Source organism: Gopherus flavomarginatus, chromosome 1 (assembly GCF_025201925.1).
Source record: "Gopherus flavomarginatus isolate rGopFla2 chromosome 1, rGopFla2.mat.asm, whole genome shotgun sequence".
Classification (NCBI taxonomy): Eukaryota; Metazoa; Chordata; order Testudines; family Testudinidae; genus Gopherus; species Gopherus flavomarginatus.
In genome coordinates this window covers 363,021,018-363,028,067 of record NC_066617.1, presented here as the reverse complement: position 1 = coordinate 363,028,067, position 7,050 = coordinate 363,021,018, and positions in this window count along the sequence as shown.

The following is a 7,050-nucleotide window of genomic DNA, read 5'->3' as shown; positions in this document are numbered from 1 at the left end:
ACGCTGCCGATCTCCAAAAGAGTGGGTATTAATAAAGCTTTCCGCTGATGCCTGTATCCCTCCCGTGGTGGTCCTGTTTGTTTAACTGCTGCAGAGTGTTCTGGGGTCAGAGCGTGGGATGGGAAGGTAGGAGGCCTGGGCTCTAATTCTGGCCCTTCAGCTGACTCGCTGTGGAGGCTGGGCTGCATGGAACTGAGAACGGGCTGTGATGATTGCAGCTGAAGCAAGATGTCTCGAGCTAAAGGTGCCAGGCAGGTGAGCCAACTCTCCTCAGTTGTGCTGGTTTTTCAGTCCTGCTCGGCTCCTGTTCTCAACATGGCAGAGCAGAGGGACAGGGAGACACAGCCTTGCCACCCGTGGGACAAAATCAGATGTCGGCTACCAGAAACGGGACATTACCAGGTATGTATTTAAGGGCTGAAACTTACAACTTCTAACCCAGCAGTAGATGATTAAGGACTAAGTAAGTGTGTCAGGGTGATTCAAACAAATTTGGTGACCCCCCCACCCCACACTGGGTCAGACATTTGGGCCTTCTCTGTTTCCATCTGCCCCAAACTCCCCATACCATCCTAGCTGTGGTGGGATAAACTGCTGTGGACAACTGGAGAACCTAGTAGGTTCCTGCCAGCACATTGGCATAAAAGAGATTGAGAGGGGCAGTGATTTTTATTCAGCCCATTTGGTTTTGTTAATAACCAGTTAACTCAAATGCCCAAGATCCATGGAGGAGAAAAGTTCTCTTTGTTAAAGATTCAGCACCCTGCCCTTTCAGTTAAGGACTCGGAAAGATCTCAGTCCACATCTCAGACCTCCAAAGAGAATCCTCTTCTAATCCTCTCTGCTTTATCTGAAAAATAAGGCTACTACTACTTACCTGGGGCACTCTGGGGGTGGTAGGTATGAGACTGAATTCATTCAAGCTTGTAAATTGCCATGAGCTCCTCAGATGGGAGGTGTTAAGGGCAAGGTGTTAGGAGTGTAGTGAGCTGGGTAGTGTGTGTGTATATCACTATTGCCTTCTACTGGATGAAATAGGAATTGTTCAGTTATGTCAGTCTGTGGTGTTAACAGGTTTTTCTTTAGCTTGATTGGTTGGGTGCTGAGCTTTTGGAACAGGAGGCCGTGAGTTCTAGTCCCCACTTAACTCCCTTTAATGTTCTGTTTATTTCTACATCTTTAACTCTGTTGCTACAAAAACAAAAAAACAGTGTTGATTTTTGAAAGCTCATGTCCAGGCTTAATTTCCCCCTGAACTGGAAATCATGCCACATGCTTGTGCTCCTGGGAGAGCAATGAAACAAACACACCCTCCCTTAGCTTGAGTTTTTATTTTGAGATCTGTGCTAATTCGATCCCAGCTTGGCTGTGCTGCTGGTGTATATTGTTTTTAGACAGTCATCCAAGCTCAGCAGAATAGATGGCGGCCACCCGCTGCACAGCCCCTCTCCCCACCCCATTAAGCCAGGTCAGATGTGCTTTCAGCTGAGGATGGGTTCAGTGCCGCTTCAGCACTCTGGCTGCAAACCAAGCAAACAGACAAAAGAAGGGTGCTGTGAGTGTGTATGTGTGGGAGGCAAAATACACCGGGAGGCAGTGGGAGCGATTCTGCTGCTATGGGAGTCGTGGCAGCAAGCCCCAACGTGCCAATCTGAAGCAGTTTTACAAGCCACACAGGGCGAGCTTCTGTGCAGCCGGACTCTGGATTTACCTGCAGTTGCTCCATGGATGTCAGGGGCGTTACCCCTGATAAACACCAGTGTACGTGAGACCAGGATCTGACACAAAACAAACCATACATATGTATTGGCCCAATCTGTGTCTCAAGCCTTCACTGGCCCTATGGACTTCGATGGGGATTGTGCTAGGGGATAAATAAGGGTGAGATCAACACTGCTACAGACCATTTGCGAGGTGTTAGTGGAGACAGAACCTAACCGTCCCCCATAACAATCATAAAGCTTTAGGCCAGAGGGGATCACCTGATCATCTGTCTGACCTCCTGTCTATCACAGGCTATTAAACATCCCAAGCCTAAACCCAACAGCCAGAATTAGACCAAAGCATTACAGCCGTCAGGAGCCTAATATGGTGCACCACAGGCAGCGAACAAGAGGGACTGGGATACACCGATGCCGCAGGCCCATGAAATGACACAAAACTGATTACAATCCTGGACAGTCCATGATGATGAATCGGTAACAGGGGGCGTGTTCCGGTCACGCTACAACCTTCAGCCTTGTGATGGCTCAGTTCTAGTTGTGTGAACAGAGCCAATGTTGTGGCAAAAGTTGTTTGGAAAATAGGATCTCCTGCCATGGGAAGTTTGCCATTTGTTTGTCCCAATTTGGGACAAAAAGTTGAACTCTTGAATGTGTTGTGGAATGAAAAGTGAAAATTGATTTGGAAAAATTGAAATGAAAAACGTGGGGATTTTTGATTTAAATGAAATGTTTTGACATGTCAACACAAGATGTAAAATGTGTGTTTCAAATCAATGGGGAAATCCCCAAATTTAATCAAAATTCTCCTGGGGAGAGTATTTTCCAGGGGTCTTTGATAACTCAACTCTTCCCATTACCCAGACTCTTCTCTTTCCATCTGTGTTGATGGATGATGGCCCCAGACTTCCTGGTTTCCTTCTCTCCCAGCACTAACTGGTTTCCTACCAGCCATGTTTTGGGTTGTTTTTTTACAGTATGTTCTGCTCAACCACACCTACATGTTTCTGATTTGTTTTCTGTGCATGGCTAAAGGGCCAGCAGCATCTGATCTCATCCACCCCTGTGTAAATGCAGAGTAATACCTCTGAAGGCTTCAGTGGAGTTACTCCAGATTTATACCAAATCAGAATCTGAGCCCATAACTACATCATGAATCTTTTCCCTAAAAGTTGTGTGAGTGATCAGTGATCAGGACAAAGTGTGACTCTTCTGTCTCATGTCTCTTAACCTGTGCAAGGAAAGTGGAAAATATACAGTGAGCCATCTCTGACTAAACGGATTGTTAACCCAGTGCTAATAAAACAGGCCCTTGTGGTACCATCGATCTTGAAGCAAAAGACTATAAGATCTTTGTGGCAGGGACTGTCTTTCACTGTTCGTTTGTACAGTGCCTAGCACAATGGGACCTTGATCTGGTCCTCATTGAAATCAGCGAGAAGTCGACTAAAAATTGAAGTCCCCACATGGCCCAGCCATACTCCCATACTTAGCAGTGAATGAGGCTGCCCCCGGGGAGTAAGGATGGCAGAATCAAACTCTTGGGTGTGAGCCGACTCCCATTCAAGTCAATGGAAAGATTTCGGTTGAATAGGAGTTGGATCAGGCTTGAATCGACTGATTGAGACTGGCAAAATAGCCCAGCTACAGCATCAAATGTCACTTGCTAGAAGGCTGAGGCACAAGCCAAGCCAGAGAATGGGGGAAAACATGACGCACACCTAGGGGGGAGTTGACATGGATCTGGCACTTCGGGGCTTGGTCCATTCCACAAGGTAGATCTTCGGCATGCAGCACCTGGAAATAAAAGAACAGGCCTTGCCTATGTATCCCACTGGTGATTGTGTTTTCTGGGCCCCCCCCCCCACTAACGGATATGGCAACCCCCTGCAGTAGCTTTGGGGACCATTATGTATTTAACACTGAGAGCAGGACAACCTCAAAAGGCCGTTAGACTGAGCTGGGTCAGCTGTAGAATATGCATGGCCCTTTGTGCCAGCACAGGTGATGTGCACTGTGTGTTCCTGGAATTGGTCTGGGGCAAGTAATGCAAATCCCCATGCTGGCTGGGAAGCATGACTGCCTGGGGACAAGGAGCGGGCCTGGTTTTACCTGTTCGCAGGAGGCTGGGAGATACAGCAAATCTTTGGGTATAAAGAGCTGGGTTCAAACAGACTCAGGGGCCTTCCTTTGGAGTTAGCAAATGGCAGTGGTTTGAGCATTGGCTTGCTAAACCCAGCTTGTGAGTTCAGTCCCTGAGGGGGCCATTTGGGGATTTAGTTGGGGATTGGTCCTGCTTTGAGCAGGGGGTTGGACTAGATGGCCTCCTGAGGTCCCTTCCAACCCTAATAATCTATGATCTATGACAAGGTCTTTGGGCCTCCAGGGACTCCCAGCCCTTGCTGAAGGGTTGGAAAGACTGTGGTCTATAGCAGTGGTCCCCAAACTGTGGGGCAGGCCCCACAGGCGAGCATGGAGGAACATTTGGGGGGGCACATAGTGGGGCCCGAACCAGCCCCCACAGGGGTCAGGGAGGGAGCACTACCCAGTCCCGCTCCAGCCCCTCCTACAGCCCAGCTCTGCCCCCCTTCCTTCTCCACCCCCAGGTCAGCTCTGCCTCTTGCCCCAGCTCCTTCCCCATCTCCAGTTCTGCCCCAACCTCCACCTTCAGCTCAAGCTCCCACGCTGAGCAGGAGTGGGGGTCGAGGGCACAGACAGATTCCATTACTGGTGTGTGGAGGGCGACAGAAAAAGTTTGGGAACCACTGGTCTATAGGGCCCCATAAGATTGCTGGGTGACTTCTGGCAATGTTCAGTAAGCATGTAGGAACTGATTGTTTCTTACGTTTTCTCTGGGATGCTTTTACCTGAAGAATAAATGCACTCTGCTGAGGAAGAGCAGGCTGGTAACTTGTAACTGCTGGCATATATGGGTCATAGCTTGGAGAGACAGTGCAGCCCAGATGTTGGCCTTTAGACAGCTTGGTTTGCTGGGAGTATCACAGAGTAGGCCAGGGAGCTCTGCAGCCTTAAACCCCACAGGAGGGGCCCTGCCCAGAGACAGGTGATGGCTGGAGGCCTGAGACCTCACTGGGCCCTCCTGGAGTGGACCACGGGTGGGGGGATAACTTGTAATTGTGTGGTTACCCTGAAACTGTGACACTTGCTGGCTGCTGATCTGCAGAGGGTATGAACCTCTTAACAGCCAGCAACTATGGAAGGCTGGCTCGCTGGATCTCTAGCTCAAGCAGGAGCACTTCATGCTTTTTTTCTTGGGGTGGTGCCTGGTTCAGTCCCCAGTGTGCCAGCCCAGATGGTGGCTATACCATGTGCTCTCTGAGGCCATTGCACCAGTAGTGCCCCCGGGCACAGGGAGTGAAACACTATTCGTCCCTTCCTTCCAGTCTCTGTCTGGTGTGTTTCCTCCTCCTCACACAGCAGGGGACTGCTCCCGCCCCAGGAGAAGCTGGGCCATGCAGCCCCTTCTTACCTGTATCGCCGCGGGCAGCCATAGTGGCCTACGTGTACCTCGTGGGCAAGGCAGAAGCGGCGGCAGTACCCTCTCCGGTTGGCGCAGGTCCAAGTGGTCATGGGAGCGACCTCCTGGGCACCTGGGCAGGGAGAAAGCATCGGAAAAAAAACCAGGCAGGAGATGCCCAGAGCCTGTGTCACTGCTGCGGTGCCTGGGAACCCCACAGGCTGGCAGTGAATTCATAAGACAACCCGCTGACCTTCTGGCCTGCTGCTCGACATGCATGCCAATGGGGGCCTGTCCCTTTGAGTAGGCCAGGGCCAGCGCCCCTGCATCAGAACAGGTGGCCCATGTGAGCCAGTTAAAGTGGGGAGGGCTACACCCGAGGCTATAAAGGTCTGTGAGAGGACAGGAGAGGAGAGATTGGGGCAGGCTGTGCCTGGGGAGAGGGAGCACAGATGAGTGGAGCTAAGTCTGGGGGTGGGTCCCTGGAACAAGGGAGTGACGTAGGTCTTTGGTTCCCAGTGAAGAGGGGGGGAAATAGAGGCAGGGTGCCACTGAGCGACCGTTGGCCACTGACTGTAGGGCACTCAGGTGACACCTGCCATATTACAGGACTCTTGAAGTCCAGTGATTGGGATGCAGTTGGAGTCTGCTCAGTGGAAAGTCACCCATTGATTTCAGTGGGTTTTGGCTCACCCCCTTACTGAGGACAGCTGGCTTATTGAACAGATTTAGCCTAAAGTTTTAAGACAGAGGGGTGTAATGGCTAGAGAACTGGGCTGTAATTTGTAGAGCTGGGTGGGAAATGGAGTTTCTTGTCCCATGACAATTGAAAAAAATTTCCCTGCCTGAATCAGGGCAAAAAGTTGAAATCGCGAAAAATGCTGTGATCTGAAAAAGATGAAACGGTTTGGTTTGGCCATTTTAATGTTTTTTTTTAACTATAGCTCACGTTTCAAAATGAAAACTCCCTCTGCAGCGGAAAACCAGAACTTGTTGTTTTGAAGAGGTCAGAACAAAAGGCTCTGACAATTTCCAAATGTTCTTCCATATTTTTTTCAGGTCAAATAATTGTTCAAAACAGACCCTTTTCTGCAAAGCGTTTCCATTTCAGCTAATCAGCATTTTCTGACGAATACCCATTACACTGCAAAATTCCCAGCCAGTTCCCATTATTTGTGTTATAGTAAAACCTAGCAGGTCCAGCCATGTTCAGGGCTCCGTGTGCCAAGCCTGTGCAGAGTAGACACACAGTAACAGTCCCTGTCTAGATAGCCAAGGCAAACAGAGGGTGGAAGGAAGGAAGTTTTATTATTCTTATTTTACAGCTGGGGCACTGAGGATCTGAGAGTTTAAGTGATTTGCCCAAGGTGTCACAGAGGATCTGTGACAGAGCTAAACCCAGGTCACCTAAATCCCAGTCCAGTGCTGTAACCACCAAATCATCCTACCTTTCCTAGCCCTGGCCTCTGTTTCTCATTCCAGCTCAAGCTCACTTGCTGGGTAACCTTGATCAAGTCATGTCAGTGCTCAGTGCCTCAGTTTCCCCATCTGCACATTGGAACTAATGAGCCTGACCTCCTTTGTAAAGTGCTTTGAGATCTACTGACAAAATGCACTATAAACCCTCTCAATTGCCAGTCTCATAACCAAAGGCTCATTGCTTTCCCGTCACTTACACTCACAGCTTCATCCACACTCCTCTCCTTCAGGAGCTAAATGGTGGCAAGAGATCCTGTCTACACTGTTAAACTGGAATAACATGCCTCCACATAAGAGCATAAGAATGCCCATGCTGGGTCAGACCAATGGTCCATCTAGCTCAGTATCTTGTCTCTGACAGTGGCCAGTGCC